The sequence below is a fragment of the Panthera onca genome, chromosome B3 (assembly GCF_046562875.1).
Source record: "Panthera onca isolate mPanOnc1 chromosome B3, mPanOnc1 haplotype 2, whole genome shotgun sequence".
In the NCBI taxonomy this organism is placed as follows: domain Eukaryota; kingdom Metazoa; phylum Chordata; class Mammalia; order Carnivora; family Felidae; genus Panthera; species Panthera onca.
The window spans coordinates 1,438,186-1,460,135 of record NC_138344.1 but is presented as its reverse complement, the minus strand read 5'-3'; the positions used below and the strand labels follow the sequence as shown (position 1 = coordinate 1,460,135).

The following is a 21,950-nucleotide window of genomic DNA, read 5'->3' as shown; positions in this document are numbered from 1 at the left end:
CGTTTGTCTTTAAAAAGAACTGTCGCAAAACCACTGAGGCCATTTAGAAGGTAAGCCTGGGAATACAATTTGGGATTCTGGCAAACACCCTTCTGACTCACGTCAGAATCCAATCTTGGCCGTTCTGCTCTCTGTATAGCCTACTCTGGGTACTTCTAGAAGTACACATATCAAACTTAAAAATACATAGCAAAGACGGGATAGAAAGATATGCCGAAGATGGGCCAGGTCAAACATTTTGAGATTTTTGGCCTGTGTTCCCGAGGGACAGTGTGTTTGTCCGGTTTCGGTATCAGGGTAACCGCTCAGGATCACGTATGTGGCTCGTAAGCGATGGAGCTCGGGCTCAATACACGTGTCCGGCTCGAAGTCCTTGCTCCAAGTCAGTGGTTCTCAAAGCGTGCTTCCACGGAGCCCTAGGGAGGTCAAAACCATTTCCACGCCAACGCTAGGGAGTTACGTGCCCTCTCCTCCGGTCACTGGGGACACACGCTCCCACAACGGCTCTCACAGCCCCACGATCGACGGGCACGTCTAGAGGCTGAACACGTGTCTCATTGGGACTTCGTGGGCCGAGCGGGGAAGCACGTGGAAAGCGACCGCAGAAGCACCAAGGCCGCCCAGTCCCTGCTCCTGGGGGAGGGTTTTACTTCAAGGCCCGGCCGACAAAATCTGGTTATTCCGACCTGAGTTCACGGCAGACATTTTCCCCAAAATGGACAACGTGCGTCTGCGCCTGTCACTTCAAGGGCGAACACCCATCGCCCGTTCCAAGGGAGAGACCAAGGAACGCTCAAATAACGGGACAGGAAGAGTTTATATACAGTTGGGAGATTTTACAACGCAATTAACCCTTTAAGAAACTACAACTTATCAAGTTTGGGTATAATATCAAAAAAGAAAGCAACCTCTATTATCTGAAAAGGTTATTAAAACACTCCTTCGTTCTCCAACGACTTACCTGTAGGATCCCAGTTTTTCTTTCTAACACTGTAACAGAGGCAGCTAGGAGAATCTTGCTGTTTGCTATTAAGCCCGACCTTAGAGAGAATTTGCAAAAATGTCTAGCGAGGCCACTCTTCTCACTAAACCTTTCTGGTGGTGATGGCGGGGGAGGGAATGGATGGATGTTTTTAACAAAATATTTTTTAAAATTAATTACTTTGCAACTTTTCTCAGCTTTGATTTGTAACATGATAAATACCGCCAGAGAGAACACACATAAACAGAAGTTCTTCAGGGTACTCAGTACTTTTAGAGAATATAAAAGCCCTAGTACCAAAACTTTCAAGAATTCACTGCTGTCAACCATGCATTCCTGCTGTAGGCAGTATCACCTCAAGGGGACAAACATTGATTCTTTGGGGGAAAGAAGGAGACAAAAAAACCTTACTCTCTATGTAGGAAACACAGATAAACATGTGCACATAAACAGAGATACAGTGTACCTATGGAATTAAAATTTTATGGAGATAGGAGGTCAATTAGGAAAAAACTATTTAAAAAAGGCTTTTGTGGGGTTGCCTGGGCTCAGTCGGTTAAATGTCTGACTCTTGATTTTGGCTCAGGTCATAATCTCACGGTTTTGTGAGATCAAGTTCCGCCATTGGGCTCTGCACTGACAGCACAGAGCCTGTTTAGGATTCTCTCTCTCCTTCCTCCTGCTCCCAATCTGTCTCTCTCAAATGAGTGAATGAATGAATGAATTAAAAAATAAATAAATAAAAAGGCTTTTGTGGGGGAGGAAGTAAAAAGACATTGAGAAACACTGTTCTATATCACAACTACCCTGTGTTGCCTATTGAGGACATTAAAACGCTATTTATAAGGTGGGGATTAGAAGGACTTTCCCCAAGGGCACACACCAACCTTTCAGCATCTGGGTGGCAACCACGAGCACGCAGAAAAGGGAAAATATTCATTCCATTTCTTTAAAAACTTAAGTGAATAGGGGCGCCTGGGTGGCTCAGTCGGTTAAGCGTCCGACTTCAGCTCAGGTCATGATCACAGCCCATGAGTTCGAGCCCCGTGTCGGGCTCTGTGCTACAGCTCAGAGCCTGGAGCCTGCTTTGGATTCTGTGTCTCCCTCTCTCTCTGCCCCTCCCCTGCTCATGCTCAGTCTCTCTCTGTCTCAAAAATTAAAAAACAAAGAAACATAAAAAATTAAAAACTTAAGTGAACAGTCACAGATTAGAATATGACCATCAAGTTTTTATTCACAATTGCCTCTGAACAATAAATACCAAAAACATGGAACACCAGCAATTTCCCCAAAATGCCCACACAGCACCCAGTTAACAATGATTTTCCGAAGCTGAGCTTTCTTATTTAAAAAACAAAAAAAGAACCTATTATCTTGGCAGATAAAAAGCACAAAAGATTTCACAGGCTATTTGAAAAGAAGAAAAGGAGGGGCGCCAGGGTGGCTCCGTGGGTTAAGCGTCCGAGTCCAGCTCAGGTCATGATCTCACGGTTTGTGGGTTCGAGCCCCTGCATCAGGCTCTGTGCTGACAGCTCGGAGCCTGGAGCCTGCTTCGGATTCTGCGTCTCCCTCTCTCTCTCTCCCTCTGCCCCTCCCCCACTCGTGCACTGTCTCTCAAAAATAAATGTAAAAAACCACGAAAATAAAGAAGAAAAAGAAAGACTCAACCTTACTTATTCACCTTTAAGCCACAGAATGTGGGCTGGCTTCCAGCACATAGAGTAGGCCACAGAATGTACCTTTCTGTGAAGATTCACAAAATGAACCACCACCACAACAGGTTACCTTAGTTTACCCTGATGTGGCAAAGACGAGAGAAGCTACGGGGACACTGGAAGTCCTGCCTGTCCGCGGCTGCAGCCTCTTGCAGGGGAGGACCCTGCGGGCCCACTTCTCTGGCGCGTAGGAGGGAGAAGCGGGAGGGAACGAGAAGGCAGAACAACCCCTTAGCCGCCGCCGCACCGTCGGATTACAAAGCTACAAACCCAAGGAGGTAGAGTGTCGCCAGACAAACGACAAGCTGATCAGCCTGGTGTAATTCAACAAACCGCTTTCTCCCCCTCCGATGGTAGCGCAGTTGTTCAGAGCTCACTGGGGGCCAAGAACCGTTCCCACTGTTTTCTCTCATTTAATCCTCCCCAGAACCCGGTGCTGCCGGTGCTGCCGGTGCTGCCGGTGCCGTTTTAAACTGCTACTCAAAGAGATTTAACAACCGGCCCGAGGCCACGTATCTAGGAAGCTGGGTCAGTCAGTGTCTTTATCTCCTAAAAACAAAGAGAATGACTTTCAAAGTCCATCAAGTCCCTACCAAACCTTAACTCTCTGAGTGTTCGTGAATTCTTTTCATTCAGAGATAATTGAAATTTTTAGTCACTATTCAACCTTAAGATGCTATGCAGCTTTAATTAGCCTGACCTACCAAGCTCTTGAGAAAATTTGTTTTCCGTTTCTTTTTACCTAGGAAATTTTGACTGGCATAAAAAATTCAAGATCAAATGTTTTAAGACTGCAAGAAAATTCGTGACCAATTATTACAATTCTGACAAAAGAAGTGCAGTGAACGGATGCAACACAGTCTCCATCTTAACTGCAAATGCGTCGATTAAACTTCCTTTCCTCTGCCTCGTGCCCCCGAGTTGGAGTCGGGTTCAGATAATTTTCCTTTTGCAATGACCCGTGCGCTTTTCTTTCCCATTCTAAATTCTGATTCTCATCACTTCACAGTCGGGCTACTTTAACAGTTTTTTCTTTCAGTTTGGCTGCCCCTCTGCCCAGCCCATTTATTTCAATTCTCCGGCATCACCCAGTTCCCATCACATTCCTTCTGACTCAGTGACCGTAGAAGTGTCCGGAGAGGGGCACGAGACCCGGCGTGCGAGCGTGGTGTGATTGGCCCCCCCCCGGCAGCCCGGTCTCCCCGGAACAAGGGCCTTGTGTCACTGAACTCCTCCGAGTCTGACCGCCCAGCAGGTGTGCACAGTGCGCGAGCCGGTTAAGGACGCGCGAGTGCGCGGGAAGACAGGCGGCGCCCGCAGCGCCGGGCACCGAAGTTCCACCCAGGCTCTGACCCCGGGAGCCCAGCCCCGTCACTCTGGCCACACTGCTGCTTTCCTGGTGAGCGCCGCCTGCTTCTGCCCTCTGCCTCCATCAACCTTTACTGGTCTCCGGAACCGGCTCTAATCCTACTTCTTCTGGGTCCGCCTCTGCCCACCCCAATCCTCCTCTGCCCCTCTCTGCGGCAGCGCCCACCCTTTGGGGACCCTTGTGCCTTACGGCCCACACATCACCTCCCCGCTAAGCTGCAGTTTCTTCTTCAAACCCCCTTCGTGCCGAGTATGAATCCCACAAAATATTTTCTCCAATCAAGACATTCCATGATTGTTGGAAGTATTCACATCAGGCAAAAAATGGTTATTTTCCATTGAAAGGGGGAGAAAACAGAGACAAAAAATGTTTGACACCGGAGTCCTCCTGATTTATATACTGAAAGAGTCATGCAGCAACAATGACCAGTCGGGGTCCAAGCCAGTGATACAACACAGGTTCATTTCCTCATTTCCTTGTTTTCACCCTCCTCCTGAAAGAAATAGGTTGGAGACGTAACTCATAATGAGGAGTTTGTTCACAGAAGCTGTGAACTGGTAAATGCGTTAAATCTGACCCACGGCCATGTTTGGTTTGCTAGCACATATTAATTTTCTTACAGTTACATGTATTAGAAAATTAGGGGATGTGGGGCGCCTGGCTGGCTCAGTCAGTAGAGCATGTGACTCTTAATCTCAGTGTCGTGAGTTCAAGCCCCACGTTGGGCGGGGGGAGCCTACTTAAAATAAAAAATTGGGGGTGTCACATAAAAATTCCAGACTTCTGATTTCTCTCAAAAAATAGCAAGACCCGACAACAGTGGACTCGTGTCCCCCAAATTAAAACCCACCGGCCAGGAGCCCCCCCTAGAGCCTGCGCTCTCAATGCGAGACCACCTTCCCTTGCCGTTCGTTACCTGATGAGCCTTACGAGCATGAGAGTTTTTAATTCCTAGGTAAGCACTTTGACCTTTTCAACTGGGGATCTTTACTATTACCTTTAGAAGAAAATTAAGACAGAGAATGTGGGATTACGTACGAATGCACACTAAACTTTGAGCCGTACTACAGGCACCAAGTGCTAAGACAAGGTTTCCCCCTACCCTCTGCCTTCTGAACCACTGGAATACCACTCAGAATTGGCTGTCTTTGCAATTTTATCAAACAAAGATTCCAGAAAAGGGCAAAGTAGATTTATGCTAGATTACGTATTTTTTGTTTTTCTGTTTTAGTAATAATTGATCAACAGAAGAACACGTATCCTGGCATGGGTGCTCGAGGTCAGTACTTCTTGAGGCATGAGGTACTTTGCCAGAGTTATGAGCACGCAGACCTACCAGCTATCAAATGGGCAATTTATCTGTGCTCTGGGGGGGGGGGGGGGGGGGGGAGGTGTCAAGAACCTTTGCAGAGACGAAAAAAACAAAACAAAACAAAACAAAAACAAAACCCGGGAAGGTTCATAAAGCAAGGAGATCAGAAAGCATGACCTGATACAAAATACCTGGGAGGAATGCCACTCGCTCTGACCAGGTACAGGGGCTTTGGACTGGGGTTCCTACTGGACTGAGGACACTGTGGAGCTGTCTGGACAGCAGTCCCCTGTTCCCTGCGTCAAGGGCTGTCAAACTCCCTGTCCGTGACCAGACAGGCTCCACAGACACACTGTCCCCACACAACCATTCACCTGTGCCGCCGTCAGGACAATACGTAAGCCCGCGAGCATGCCTGGGTTTCAAAAAAACTGTCCTTAGGTCCACAAAAATTTGAATCTCATAGAATTTCCACATCACAAAGTGTTACTCTTTTGATTCTTTTCCCCCAACCACTTACACTACAAAAACCATTCACAGCTCGCGGGCCAAACAGAAGCAGGTGACAAGCACATCTGTCAACTGCTCGATGAGATGAACAAATGACTCTCGTGTGGTCAACACTACAGATGATGCAGGGGGGCAGGGGTGGGGGGAGCGAGGCAGGTCTGGGACTCCAGCAGAGGTACTCCACGAACCGTGGCACTCTCTAATCCACACTCATGCAAATTTTAAGTACTACGTGCTCTTGCCGAAGCCTCATCTCTTAATGAAACCCACGCTCACCACCCAGGAAGGAGAAAGGACTAGAAAAGGCAGGCCCTCATCCACACCTGCATGCTCAGGTGTGTTTATGCGGAGAAGTGCAGCGATGCCGTGAGAAATGACAGGAATGTTCTTGCTGCAAACCCGCCTCTATTCAGCACGGTGCCTTCTACTCACCACGGCTAAATAAATCCCCAGTACGGGAACACCTAGAAGCTGATAACTGGGGAGATAACCGTACTCTTGACCCAGACGGTTCAGGTCCGCCTAGCACATTTCTTTCCTCACTCCTCAGACCACAGAACCTTCCTCCACGTGGGAGGAACACTGAATTTGCTCTGGGTAGGCCTAAGGGCTCCTCCCCGGGGCCAGACGGGTCTCAGAGGGGGGCACGCGACCCCAGCAGGGCCGGCCGTCGTCCCAGGATTTTACAGGTGCTGCTGGGAAAGAGGCAGACTTTGCTCCGGGATGACCAGCCGTGGGAGACAGTTCAGGGTAAACCAGGGCGCTACCGGGGGCCACCTTCGCCACAGCGAGTGGCCACGTGACAATTAAAATGGTAAACAAAGGCACAACAGGGAAGGGGGAGGGGGGAGCCAAGAACTCCTGGACCCACCTTGCTGAGGACCACTCCACCTCTCAGACCCCCCCCGTTACGTGAGACAGACTCTGGTTTTGCTGTGGTTTGATCTGGGTTTCTGTCACTGGCAACTCAAAGTTCTTAGGGATGTTGGAATCCAGTACGGAATGTTGTCCTACTAATAAAACTCTCAAATTAAAGAGAAGAGTCAATGTCTATCAAAATGAAAAGTATTCCCTTAGTTCAATCGCGATGTCCTATAAAGAAACCTACAGAAAAAAGCCAACAGTTCCCATTCTTTATTATAAAAATGTACACTTCCCAAGTGTAAAGCCTAAATTTTCACAGACTGAACACTGTGTAACCAGCACCCCGTTTAGAAACAGAACATCGGCAGTAGCCCCCAGACCTGCCTCACACCCCTCACCCGTTATCACCCTTTCTCCCAAGTCCCCGTGTGGACTTCTAAGACACCGGCGTGCCTCCCCGCCCTCCGGCTTTCACGGACACACTCGCACAGTGCACACGCACGGTATCTGGCTTCTCTCAAACTGGTTTTGAAATGCAACCAGGCCAACATGCCTGACTGCAGTCCCTTCACTCTCACCGCTCTCTCTAGAACATTTGTACGAACAAACCGCTCGCTATTCATTCTAATGCTGACGGGAATTTGGGAACTTTCCAGTTTGAGTAGGACGAATATTGCGGTTTTGAACATTACTGGATGTGTCTTCCGATTAACAAGCATACGCATTTCTGCCGAGTGTCTATACGAGGAGTGGCAGGGCTGGGTCACAGGCACACAAGTATCCCCTGCTTTCCGCAGGGCTGTGTTCTGTCCCTGGATTTCACCAAAGACCTACATTAGTACCTGCTTTGAGAAATCCGAAGACGACTTTTGGCTTTTACGGAAAAAGGCAAAAAGTGGAAATAGTGCCGAGTGCTTACTCTGCAGCAAGCTGTTTCAGAGGCGGCGCGCATCCCGCGGCCGGAGCGGCACCCACCCCCTCCCCCCGGGACCACACTTGGCACCCGGGCATCGAGCCGTCCCAGCTTTGATCTGCGTCTGCACACATCTGTGCTTCGTCTTGGTTTGGTTTATTCTGTGCACGTGTCAGCAGTCAGCCTAAGCGACCTCACTTCCTGGGTCTGGGAACGCTCAGAAAGTCTTCCATGTAAATTAACGGTAACCGCTTCTTTGCCTATTTCAGCTTCCAGAAGGTTTCACAGGAACGCTCACTCTTGGATCGCGGGGCAACCTGCACGCACGTTCATGTTTAGCGGGTTACTACCAGCTTCCCAGAGCGGCCGTGCAGATTTCCGCTCTCCTGGCAACAGACGAGCATTCGGTTACTCCTTATCTGACCACCAGGTAGCGCTGTCTGCTGTACCGGGCTCAACGGTGGCCCCGAAGACACGTCTCTGTCCTGATCCCTGGAACCTGTTAATACTACCTGACGGCACGAGGGTCTTATCCTGGCTTACCTTGGTGGACCTAAAATGCAGTCACATCTCACAAGAGAGAAGCACGCGGAGGAGAAGGGCAGGGAAAGACAGGCAGAGACTGGAGCCACGTGGCCCTAAGCCACGGAACACACACAGCCACCAGAATCTGGACACGAGGGAAACGGCCTCTCCCGGGGCTTCCCGACAGGGCGCTGCCAACCCCTGGATATCGGACTCCGGGCCTGCAGAACCTCGAGAATAAACTCTCAGGGTTTCTAAGCCTCCTAAGAATCCATACATCTGCCTTTCTAGTGGAAGTGCTCCCACGGGCGTGCGGTGACGTGTCCCTGCCGTCTTGTCATCTCCACGGCCGTGAAGACTACGGCAGCTGAGCTCACGTGCATGTGCTTCCCGGCCATCCGGGTGTCTTCTCATGTGAAGGGTCTAGTAAAGGTTTTCGTGCATCCTTGCTACTGGGCTGATCGTTAACGAATCTGATAAACTTTTCCTGTCATTTCTGTTTAGTTATTCGATAAATCTTTGCCTGAACCTCAGTCATGGGGATGTCTTCTGTGTCTCTTGTCCACATTGTGACCTCACTGCTCACACGGGGATCTGGAATTCACCTGGAGTCGGGGTGTTTGCATGGAAGGAGGTAGGGATTCACGTTCGCGTTCTTCCGCACGTGGATATGCAATTAGTCCAGAATCATTTGCTAAACAGACTGTTACTGCACCACGGCCTCACCTCTGTCCACGCGCTGGACACCAGGTGCAGACATCCCTCTCCTGGACCCTCACTCCTTGCCCACTCGGCCATTTGCCTATCCTGTTGGAAAGGACTACGGACCTCAGGAATCTGGGGTTAGCTCGGGTTCGGGTGTCCGGTGTCAGTTTATTTCCCCTCAAGACTATGCTGCTTATTCGTGGCTTCTTTGCGTTTCCATACAAATTTTAGCTTCAGTTTGCCAATTTCTATTAAACAAAAAGATGACCCAAGAGGATCATATTGAACCTACAGACGTACAAGCACAGCACGTGCCTCAATTAACTTAGGTCTCCTTCAAGTTTCCAGTGTGTGTTGCGTTCGTGAAGCTCTTGCACACCTCGTCAGACACTCCTGCACAGGTGACTTGTGAAAAGCGACCCCGAGTGGCATCCTCTAAAACTCCGATTTTCTAGGGGCGCCTGGGCGGCCCCGTCAGTTAAAAGTCTGACTTCGGCTCAGGTCACGATGTCACGGTTCGTGGGTTCGAGCCCCACATCCAGCTCTGTGCTGACAGGTTAGAGCCTGGAGCCTGCCTCAAATTCTGTGTCTCCCTCTCTCTGTTCCTCCCCCACTCATGCTCTGTCTCTCTTGCTCCTTCAAAAATGAAGAAAAACATTAAAAAAAAAAACAAAACTCTCATCTTCTACTTGTTTGCCAGCAGCCCCCAAGGCGGCCCCCGCGATGCCCAGGCCTCCTGAAGTCAGGCCCTCTGCGGCTCCCTCCCACACTGGTCAGCGCCGACCTGGACGTGGACGCGATGCTACACCCCTCCGACCTGCTCATAAAAGATGCTCCCTCCTCCTCCTCGGTCACTCGCCGGGCAAGCCGGCCACCATGCGATGAGGACGGGCCCGGTGCCGAGTAACTGACGCTTCTGGCCAAGAGCTGTGTGAATGGACTGGGAGGCCAATCCTTCAGCCCCGCTCAAGTCTTCAGATGACTGTGGCCTTGGCAGACACGCAGACCGCAACCTCACGAGACACGGACCCAGGACCACTCGGCTCCGCTGCTCACGTACCCCGACAGAAATGGTGTGGAAAAATGCGTCTGTTGCTTCAAGCCTTGAGATTCGAGGTAATCTGTAAGGCGGAAATTGACGGCTGGTAGAGTTCCTCGTACAGAAGCCCCTTCGGTTCTTGTCCTCCGACGGTCTATCTCCAACAGAGTGGCTGTGACCACGTCAGGTCTGAAGCAAATCACGCTGCCTGCCGCCTCGAAATCCTCCAACAGCTTTCCACTCACCAAGAGTAAGAGCCTAACTCCTCACCGTGACAACGGCTCTTCACAATCCGGTCCCCCGTGATCCGATCTCCTCTCCGGCCAGGTCTGTCCCTTCTCCAGGACTCCATGCTTGCAACGCCCACCCCCCGGACAGCCTGAGGACCAGGCTGCCTCAGCTCCCTCAGGTCTGTCCCGGTGGCACCCCTGCAGGGAGGACGCCCATTACCGTCCTATTTAAAACTGTCCCGGCATCCTTTATCATCCTTTCCGGTTTTTTCTTCAACGCTCTTAATTTCAATCTCAATCTACTGCCGAATTACACGTATTTTGTCTGTATTCCCTCTACTACAATGACATCTCAGTCATGGCAGGGGTTTCGTCCATTCTGTTCACTGCTGTGAAAATACCCTCGGCACAGGGCAGGCATTCAGTATTTGTCGGATGCCCGCAAGAAAGGCACGGCCCTGCCACCTTGCCAGCACACAACCTGCAGTGCTCAGGTGTTCACCCCAAGGCAAGAAGCTGGAATGGACTCTTTTTAAAAAAAACGAATTTGCTGTTTGAGAAGAGACCTAGGTCCGCCAGCAGGGGGCACGACACAGGGCTGTGCAGTTGGTGCACCAAACAAAGATGGCTGGCCTCGCGCTCTAAGCTCGTGGATGTGTCTCCCGATTCCGTTCACTCAGAGAGGGCTTCACGCTTACGTCTACACACCAAACGAAGTAACTTTATAATTAAACTTCTGCTGCAGTCAATTTTATGTTTTCAAACCGGCCTAGCTCTGTGTCGCACACCTTAAAGAATCAAGACAGAGTTGTTTGCACAAGGCAGCTCAACACTCTTGGCTGCAAAAGGCGGAGGGGGGGCATTCATATTTTCCCACTGGGTCCCACATTCATGGCTTTTCATTCACTTTTCTTCTCAAAACTAAGATCTAGATACGCAAGATCCACCTGCAAGGCCGGTTTTTTTTTTTAATTCTTTGACCCAGAAGCTTATGATTCAATCATGCGGACCCGGCTTCGTCCTCTGTCTCAACCCCTTTTAAGGACACTCTTCCCAAAGCAAATCTCCAATTTAACATCCAGCATTTGTAAATGAATCTCCCCCTGATTTCTTCTGTGTCATATGGTCAACCTCCAAATTCAAATCACTTCTTTTCCGCTGAAACTCTGTACGGCACTTTTTATGGGAGCATAACTGGTTTTACTATTCGATCGTACTTAACGCTATTTCCATAGTGCTTCATGCACCGAACCCTGTTGTGAGGACCGGGTGAACATCAACTCACGACAGTTCCGTGAAGTGGGTATTGTCGCCGCCCTCGTTTCACAGATGAGAACACGGAGGCACGGAGTCCGGGTGAAGTCAACTGCTGTGGAGGTCACACAGCTATTGGGTGACGGAGCTGAGTTGCCCGAAGCAACCCGGCTACAGGCCATGCTCTCTATCAGTAGCTCCCAAAGCTTCCCTCTGGACCCGTGGGGACATCGGAGACCCTCTCAGAGGCCCAGGAGGTCACGTGTGAGCCGGTGGTCCGCCTCTGCTACCAGGCTGACCGGGGGTATAAAAGCGATGGAGGGCCAGACAGCTGGAGCCCCAGCAGGACAGCAGGAGCCACACTGTACGAGATGTCACCGTGTTCTTCACTGAGGAACTCTCCGCCCAAAAATAAATAAAGCAGCTTTCACTTACGACTGTTCTTGGCGAAGCAATAAAATTACTAATTTTATGAAACCTTGATACTGAGGACATGTCACTTTACTCTTCCTCGTGGGCTTATTCTGACACACTGGCACCACAGCGAAGTCGTCCTCGTCCTAGCTTCCCACCCACACCCTGGTTCAGGTGCGCCGGGGACACAGCCTGGGCACACCGCTCCCACCCGATGTCTCTTCTCGGGGACAGGCCTACTAAGGACGCGAACCTACACACGTTCAGAGGGAAAGAACTGACAGCGACCTGTGATCGTCGACACCGACCTTCGACAGGAATTAACCAAGAACGACGAATGAATAACACGGTCTGTAAGGACGGAGAGTAAGTAACCTAAAAAGGAAAAACCACTAAATACACGAGACAATTATCTTGTTTCTTCAGGAATATATTCCCAGCACTGTGGATTAGGGGTTGGCAAACGATTTTTTCTAAAGGGCCGAGGCGTGAATAACCCGGGTTTTGTGTGCCGCGTGGTGGAGGGTCACGGCTGCTCACCGCCACTCTGGTCGTGAGAAAGAAGCCACAGTCGTCATCAAAACGAACGGGCGTGCGAGCGCGAAAGCCTCGGACGGACGGCATGAAACGGGCACCCGCGAGTTTGCTTGGCAGGAGACTTGACTGGCTATTAAAAGAGAAAATAGACAGCACCCTTCGACGCAGAAAGTCCCGCGCTCCGATACTCGCCGCTCGTGCGTGCAAACGCGCGTCCGTAGCGACGCGGGCCGTCACTGCAGCCTCGGTGGGTGAGGACCAGCGCTGCAGAAGTTCACACGCAAAAGGAAGGAAAATGAGCTGCGTTTACAAACAGACTTGTCTGCGGATACACCGAAAAGGGCTACGAGGGCTCCAGGGCACCCGGACAGCGCTGACCTCTGGGGAGGGGTGAGGCAGGGCTGCGGATGAGAGGCTTACTCTCTCTGCCTCTGTGTTTCCTCTGAATAGTTTACTGGTTACACTTTCTTCTGTTAAAAAGGTGGCATGTTCCTCAAGTTCAGAAATGAGAAGTGATACAAAAACAAAAACAACGGCAACGATGTCAGCAGATACTTTCCATCCTTCCATGCCTTCACCGGGGCTGCTCATTCTGCCTAAAATACCCTTCCTTCCCCTCACTCCACACCCCCTAGTTTTTGCACATTTTGTCTCTACTTATCCTCGTGGATCCCTATCAAGATTACTATTCTAAGAAGCCTTCCGTGACCCCTCTCTCTCTTCCATCAGATTTTGACCCCTCTCCTGGGTACTGCTGTGCCACCCCGTACGTACACTTTTCACCGTACTTCGCACTCTGTGCTACCTATCCTCGGTGGTTTGTCTAACGGCTTGTCCTTTACACTTGTTCTGCAAAGGCAGAGTCACGATCCCACAGTGACTGACACAGGGCCCAGCAAACAGAAGGCAGTTGTGTTGGTTGACGAACGAACGGACGGACGGATGGATGGATGGATGGATGGATGACGTGGAAGAACTAAAACAAGAACCCAGTTATTTCTAAAAGGTCCAATGCTTTTTTAATTCTTTCATGGTAAACGATGTCAAAAATGAATGTGTTGTTTTCTTAAGCACCAATGTACCCCAAATGTATCTTTATTATTGAAGTTAGATTGTCTAATCCTGGGGAAAAAAATGGACGGGCAGAGCTGCGTTCCAATAAAACTTGTATTTACAAAAAGAGGTGGCCAAAGTGGGTTTGTCTGGCCAGTGGGCCACAACTTGCCAATCCCAGTTCTGGATCCAATGCCAGGCACATAGCAACAAGTACTGAAATAGATGTTGGGGGAGCAAATGAATGATTTCCAAAATGTTGTAGCTGAAATATTATCAGGAAAGATACAGCAAAAGTATTCAACAGAGTCAGTTTTACCTCCCGGCAAGGGTGCCTTGTTTGATACACTGATTATGGTGCCGACCGATCCCCTACGCATTGTAAAAGACAGAAGTTATGATACAGCTCTGCTCTCAAGGATCAACAGACGTAGAAGGACAGGAATATTAATGTGTGACTTTCACCTATCTGCAAAGACAGCACATCTAACCCCAAAACTACATCGGTCCTCTTGGCACAAAAACACAAAATGCTAACAAGCGGCACCAAAAATACAGTTTGGGGACTCGACTTTCACAGGGGCATTAAACAAATAGATGGCCAAGATGACTGCAAGGTATTCCGGAAGTTGACTTCTTTTTTGGCGCAAGCGTAACACCCTGGGGAGAAGGGTAACAAGTGCTATCGCGGAAAGAGGCACAACCGTGGGCCCCAGCAGAGCCGCAGGGACACGGGGGCACAGCGGGAACAACACACGTCGGGCTTGATCTTCAAGCTGGTTCCGATTCTGCCACCTTCGACTTAAGATAAATGGTCAGCCTCTGGTTCCTCGTATTAAAATTCAGCGATAATGTGTCTCTTCTAATTTACGGGACTCGGGAGGATCAAGCGAGACGACTGCCAAACACTTCCTGACCCATAAAGGCACAGAAATCTCCGCCCCGGTGGCTTTTTCAGGTCAAACACCCGCAGTTCACACGGAGAGGGAGCGCCACGGGGCGGCCGGAACCCCACCGAAGGCGCAGAGGCCGCAGTCCTAAACCCGACTCTGTCCCTGCCGCGGCAGCAGAGGCCGGACACCTGGGAGGCCCCCTGGCCACAGACCGCGCCTGCCCGCGAGCACGTCTCCGAATACGTGTCACTTCCGACGGGGGCCATAAGACCTTCGGGACTAAAAGTGTGAGGGGACGGTTTCCAAATGCCCCTCTCAAAAGTTCACGACAGGACACACTGCTTATTCCAGATAACTGCCAATAAAGAACCTGCTAAGCGCGTGTACTTCCTATTGACCAGGGGAGGGAGGGGTGGGAGGGCAGGGTGAAGGCCAGTATGTGGTCTCACCAGGGCGGCGAACCCCGTGCGCCTGGGATACAGGAATGTGGGAGCAGACTCCCACCAGGACCCTCACCCGCAGCGCCCCCGCGGCCAGGCTGAGGAGCCCGAGTGGCAGTCCGCAGGCAACAGGGACGGGGAGGAAGGCTTAGCAGGTGCGGTTCGCGAACACCTCCCTAACCACCCCGTTACATACCTCCTGTTGTTCTCAAAGGGACTGCAGGAGACTTTACCGGTATGGCTGTGTGACAACATTAGAAGGAGAAGTGGCAGAAAAACGAGGAGAGGTCTGGTATGCTGTCGACAAACAGAACACATGTCCATAAGGGCTTATTTGCAAACGAGAAGGCATCACTTGGCTCTATTCCTCCTAGTAGCTAATAATGCACAGAAGGGCAGGACTGGTAAAGAGGTAACGTACCCAGAAAAAAAACAAACTCAATTACCCGTAAGTACAGATCATCTGGACTCGGATGACGGGAGAGCTGTTCCCATAGTTTCAGGAGCAGAGCACGATGCGAAAGGACCGACAAGATCTGAAAGTAAAATGCTAGTTTCTGGGGTCGTTTACCGGTACCGCCTTTCAATATAAGCAGCAGTATCGTGGCCAGCTTCAGTGAACAGCCAGTCTACGAGGAGCCAGTCAAAGCTAAAATCGGAAAGCACCTAAGGGGGTGCGTGGTAAGCATCTTCCCGTCGCGCTAACCATTCAGACAATCCTTCTCGGAGCTGAATTCTTTTTCTTTTTTTAATTTTTTTTTTTAACATTTATTTATTTTTGAGAGAGAGAGAGAGAGAGACAGAGCATGAACGGGGGAGGGGCAGACAGAGAGGGAGACACAGAATCGGAAGCAGGCTCCAGGCTCTGAGCCGTCAGCCCAGAGCCTGACGCAGAGCTCGAACTCACGGACCGCGAGATCGTGACCTGAGCTGAAGTCGGACGCTCAACCGACTGAGCCACCCAGGCGCCCCAAGCTGAATTCTAATCAACGACGGTGGAGGCAGAGGGCGAGGGTGGGGAGAAAGTGGAGGCGGAAGACTGAAACCTCTCCGTTTCAAGAACAGGTCCTTTTAGGTCTTACAGATCAGGTTTCTGGGAAAGACTTCATTTGAAGTAAGGGGTTTAAATGGCTAAAACAGATATGGAAAATCCAGTCTGAGTTCCCGATTAAGAGCGTATGATGCCCAACAGCAAGCCAATCTGGGATAAGGCCGAGACACCGGCACCGACGCCCTAGAGCACAACCAGGCCGCCAGCCCCATCAGGCGGCCTCTCCGCCTCTGGCGGGAGATGCCCCGAGTGCGCACAGGTCATCGTTCCGTCTGAAGTTCTCCAAACTTCTTCCCTAAATTACAAATTACATCAGAAAACCTCACACTTAGGTCTTCGTGAGCACTCCGTGAAAATGCCACACGAGGGTCCCCCCCCCCCACGGATGTGAGGGGGGCTCAGTATCATACCGCCCGTCACTGCCTCCCTGTCCACACCCCTTCCGATACACTCAGTAGTACCCACAGGCCTCAGCTCCCGCTGTTCGGCCGGCACCACAGGTGACCCCTCCAGGCGAGCCTGCTGGACCCGGGCGATCGCCCGACCCGGTGACCCAATCTAAACTCGGGGGCAGGGTGGGGAAGAGGTACAACACCACACACGTAAAAAGATACCAAGCCGTAATCTTCTCGCAATTCCGTAAGAGTTTCCATTCTCGTGTTCTTTCTTTAGTGAGGACAGGTGTCTGTCCAAATGTGTTCTGCTCCTCGAGTACAATGTGGTGGCTGGTAACTTCTCGTGGAACAGAAAGTCACGTTTCTACTTCTTGGTGCCCTGGCTCCTGCACTGTCTCTAAACACAGTAGGAGTGACCATCCGGCTGAAATCCACACAACTTCTGGCCTGTAGTAGGCTCATCCCGCACAGAGAGGACTCCGGTACACGAGAACTACCGACTGATACCCGGTCTCCCGGAGCCTTAGATGAGCGTACCCCCCCGAACGGCACCGCTGTCCAAGGGGCTTCTGGATCAGAGCGCACTCCGCCAGCGTCTGAACGTACAGAACGCTCACTTTCCTCCCAGAAGCTGTCACTCCTGACAGAACTCAAGACGTGCAACACTGTCTGACGTGCTTTTCGTCCCCACCTTTATTTTTGAGAAGTTGTGGGGACTTGTAAATGGTCTAAAACCCAGCGAAAACACACCTCACCTGCACCGCGATTTTGCAAGAAATATTTTTGTTTCCTTCCCTCTTCCTTTGTGGAGTCACATTTGCTGCAAGAGCCAATCTTTTGTGCTCTTAGACAGTAAGAGGTGTGTGTCATCAGGCAGGTCACGTTTGATGTAAATGCATTACCTGATTCAAATCCAGAAATCTAGAAAATACGCTAGCCACATCAGGCTACTGAGAATCTGAAATGGGGCTAGTGTCTATAGCTGACCAGCACAGGAGCTCAGGAGAGTTACGGATTCCCATTCTACTACTAGAGAAATGTTGCCCACAACACCCACCTGAAAATACCTTACTTTGTGATTTCCAAATTCCATGTTTGTTTCTTTTCATTTATTTTGAGAGAGAGAGAGAGAGAGAGAGAGCGAGAGCGCGCGCGCTCGAGCAGGGGAGGGGCAGAGAGAGGGAGACAGAATCGCAAGCAGGCCGCATGCACGCTGTCGGCGCAGAGCCCAAGGCGGGCCCGATGTCAAGAACCATATCGTGATCTGGGCTGAAATCGAGTCAGACGCTTAACCGACTGAGCCCCCCAGGAGCCCTGTGATTCGAAATTCTTAATCCTAAAGCCTTAAAATCTATTACTGAGGATCTGGAACACACCGCCTGGTGCTCCCTCCTGGCTACAGCAGCAGCCGAAGTTTAACAGTACGATATCCTGCAAGTATCGCTGACACCTGGCCGCACGAGATCGCGTATCAAATCATAACGTGTGTTTACAGAGGACAGGCGCTGAGGCACGGACCAAATCACATGCTCAATAAAACATGCTGTGAGAAGGCACAGCTAGGATGTGACCCCATGCAGCCAGACTCTCGGCCAGAGTACCGAACCGCGTTAACGGACTCGTGTTACGCGGCCCCCCGCGACCCCGGGGCTCTGTGCTCGCGCTTACTGCAAAACGCAACGACCCAAGAAGTGAAGCCCGTGTGTACGTTCTGGGCGGGACTCTGTTCCGGAAGTGGGCACGGGATCGGCACAAGGCAAGGTAGAGGGTGCTGAGGCAGAGGCGGGGGGGTGGGGGGGGGGGGTGGGAGGGGGGTGCTCCCTGGCCCCCGCACAGCGCTCCTCCCTCAGCCCTGTCCTCCACCTGCCCCGGGGGCACAAGGACAGGACACAGAGAAAGCTCCAGAAGCTTCTCTTGCCCATGTGTGTCCTTTCCGCCTAACCTCGTCTTCAACATCCAAGTTTCATGAGGATGTTCTAAAGGCCTCCTTCACCTTGAATTTTCTCTATTTCTGACACTCATCTCAGAAGATGGGAGGGAAGAGACGCGAGGCAGCACTGGGCTCGGCCCGCAGACTCGAACCTTAGCGCGCGTCAGCACTAAGAACAGGGAGGTTGTTAAGTTTTCAGGGCTTCTGGAAGATCAGGAATCAGACGACCCGCGGAGGGTCCCCCACGGCTGCGCATCCACTGGCCAAGCCAGGGGGAAGGACACACCGTGACCTGGCGTGTTCCGCGCTTCTGAACGGACCACACACCCTTCCTCCCTGCCCCGGACCCTCCAGCCACGTTCATCCGAGTGCCCACATCCGGGGTACGCTCTGCGGGCTCTCTAACGCCTTCGCAACCACCTCACCGGTTCCAGAGACTCTCGATTGTGACTTTCCTTCAGCCAAAACATCTGTGAGGTGAGAGGCAGAGTAAATTCGCCTTACTGCAAATGCCATCCCTTCCCCCGAAGCCTCCCTGAACGGTTAATAAGACGGGACACGTTTTTGTCTACACGCTCATCACTCTGCTTCCAGCAACGGCTGATATTTTAATCACCTCTTCCGTCCACACCACGCATTCCCCTAAGCGGGGAGGTCGTCCCATTGAGAGTCCTGCTCCTAAATCCGCAGAGGAAAAAGGCCGATACAGAACACAAACAAAACTAGGGGAAAGTAGGAAAAAAAAAAAAATCAGCCCCCATCCCTGCTGGCCTCCGACTGATTAAGAAGTTTTTTCTTCAACAGGTACTTTCATTATTATCAGAGCACTTTTAAAACACAAAGTTGGCAAGTCTAAAAGACTTCCAACTGCATTTAGGGACCAAGAGTTCCTTTATTTTTAAATACATGCTCTTTCTAGTTAAACAGAGCTATTCAAAAATTACTAGTTGTAATTTATGTTATGAAATTATTCCCAAGAGCAATTTCCTACATTGATATGTAACGCTGTATTTCCAAAATACATTTCTATGGTTGTCCCTTAAAAACATTAATATTAAAAAGCTGAAATCAATTGCAAAATAAACAGCAATCTGAAGAACTCTGACCTTTTGCTTCACCATAATACGATTAAGTAATGCAGATTCCAATGCTTAAAATAATTCTGAAAAAAAGATGCATGGTCACTAATAATACTTACTTATTAAGTGTTACTCCCAAAAATATTTTATAAATATCTCCCACCCACCCCACCCTTAGTATCTTACCCACCAGAAAAAAACAGACCCTAAAAAACGTCTCATCATGCTGCCTTTGGTGTCTCTCCAAACACTTCAGATTTAAACATTTTAAGCGACTACCCCCATCACACAGGGTCACACAGGGTCATGGGCTTGAGTCTACTCACACAGTTGAAGCTGATGGGCAAACAGCTGTCCTGTATCTTGAGACAGACATTAGCTTCCTGCCTTCCCTATCCTCATAAGCAGCTACTTAAAGTTTGAGTTTTATGCAAGAAAACATTTTAAAGCCTTCAGTGTTTTACTGCAGCAGACTTCAGATTCATTCCTGTAACACATTTAACATGAAACAGAGTTGAGACAGTTAAAATTGTGTACATTTTAATTGTCTGAAATTTTAAGAAGTGCTTTCACTCTTATAGCTACATAAAAAGGGTGTTGAGGGAAAATTAATAAAAACACTTCACTTGGTATTTGACACCAACGTGCAATACAGCAATACGCAACTTTACCACACAGATTTTTCTTCACCTGGCCACAGGTTAGGTGGGCAAGGATTACTTTTTATATGATCATTTATACCCCCAAATAAGCAAAACTAGGTATTTTTGTGTCTCTAAAGTTTAATTTATTTAGCATAAACGTCCAGCAACAGAAGAACGACTTTTACAAACAGTCAATGGGGATGACTTCAGTGCCCCAAGAATATCCCTTGGGACCCTCCTGGGTGGGGAGAATGAGATTCTGGGTCCCGTTTCGACTGAAGTAAGAGCCGTATTTCTAACATTTGCTATGAAAGTCTGCAGCACGTTTACCGACCAATGCACATCTCTATAGCAGCATTTCTGCTACAGGTTTACCAAGCGTTAGAAGGCTTGTCTGGAAAATAAAACTGCATTCAATCAAAATGTCCTAGAATACCTGGATATAAAAAACATGGGCCTCAAATTTCTACAGAGAATTTTAGTTAATACTTCAGCATTTCACGGCGTAAACTTACTATTTATATTAGCAACATGGTTAGAAACACCATGAGAAGTAACGTCCAAATACTCAATTTCACTGGCTACTTTTTGAAGTATTACTTAATGCTGAAGTAAGTTACCGCACGTTTGCTTTGCTACAAAAGACAAATGTTTGTTTATAATCTACTTATATGTACATGCAAACGGTTTAAGAAATAATTCACACCTCATAAAAGCTGACGGAACCCGATGGAATAACTTTCACACAAGTTAAAGTACTTGTCCGAGAACCTAACCGTGCTTCAGAACTCTTTTCAACTTGCTGATTATCACCTTAGGTTTAAATGAGCCTACAGCAGGACACAACAGCTAAAAAATAAGTTGTACCCATCTCGGGCTGTAAAACAGAAATGTGTTTTCTGTCTACGAACAACAATCAACATTTAATGAGTGATTATGGTGTCACTGGCCCTGTCCCCAAATTTTACACGCACACTAATCCTCATTCCACCCTCAAAAAGGTAGGTGCAATTATTCCAACTGAAGTCTGGAGATGCTAGAAACTTGTTTAAGATCACAGAGCTAATCAGTGACAGAGACAGGACTCGAACCCAGATTTGTCTCCCAGGCCTACTGCTCTTAAGCATCGAGCCAGATTATAGGCAACGGCAATCCACTGTCCTGGTAAAAACATACCTAGAACTGTTTGCGGATGGGGTTTCCTATGTGAAGTGTGGACACTAGTAAATGAGCGTGATCATGAAACCAACAGGGTGGTCCCAAACTCAAGAGAGCCATCTCTTAACAAGAAACGACCACTAGAAATGGAAGGAACCGAGAGAAAAATCAAAAAGGGATGCATTCTGAAGGGCTGCTAAAGAGAAAACAGGAGCAGGCTTATCTTGGGTGGTACAAGAGTTCAGGTGTGAAGCACTGTGTGGACGTCTCAGAAGACCGGTTCCAGTTCAACATAAGACACGTTCAAATGCTTGGGGCCAAGCCTGGGTGGCTCAGTGGGTTGAGCGTCCGACTTCGGCTTAGGTCATGATCTTACAGTCCGTGAGTTCAAGCCCCGCATCGGGCTCTGTGCTACCAGATCAGAGTCTGGAGCCTGCTTCAGATTCTATGCCTCCCTCTCTCTCTGCCCCCCCCCCCCCATTTGCGCTCTGTCTCCGTCTCAAAAATAAATAAACATTAAAAAAAGATTTTAAAAAATTACATCAAATGCCGAAGAAGCCAACAGCTAGAACACGCTCCCTCCTGTAGCACTGAGTGTGTGCAATTCGATATTTGAACCTCAACCACCACAGTAATAAATGACTCCGCCCAAATGACCAAAGCATGCTGAAATTCTTTGTGGATGAAAGTCTGATAGGGAACACTGTCTATAGGGAAAGTCTGGTACGGAACAGAGCAGCCTCAAAGTCAGCTCCCCACAGATGACTTACTACAAAATGAAAAATAATAAACCTTTAAGTGGAAGAACCTGGAAGATACCACACTGATCCAAAGACCACAAGTTAGTTTCCCCGATGAGGGGACAGACGGACACGTGCCCCCTGACACGATGCACCGAGAAGCACACATCACTACACTAACGTGGTGTCCCCGCTGAC

The 21,950-nt window shown here is 49.6% G+C and overlaps 1 protein-coding gene across 7 annotated transcripts in view; it reads right to left on the bottom strand.

Moving 5' to 3' along the window:
* Window positions 1–21,950, bottom strand: part of ZFAND6 (zinc finger AN1-type containing 6) — a 74,199-nt gene that overhangs the window by 14,441 nt on the left and 37,808 nt on the right. The window contains exons 1-2 of one of the 7 annotated variants that reach the window (XM_078449112.2): window positions 15,202–15,297; window positions 14,952–15,052 (exon numbers count right to left, since the gene is read on the bottom strand). The exons of 3 other annotated variants lie outside the window; for them this stretch is intronic. The gene's annotated coding sequence lies outside the window, so the exon portion shown is untranslated. Of the gene's footprint in view, window positions 1–8,208; window positions 8,834–14,951; window positions 15,053–15,201; window positions 15,298–19,237; window positions 19,294–19,536; window positions 19,698–21,950 lie in introns of those variants that run through there. 3 more of the 7 variants (XM_078449110.2, XM_078449111.2, XM_078449116.2) reach the window with 3 other exon arrangements.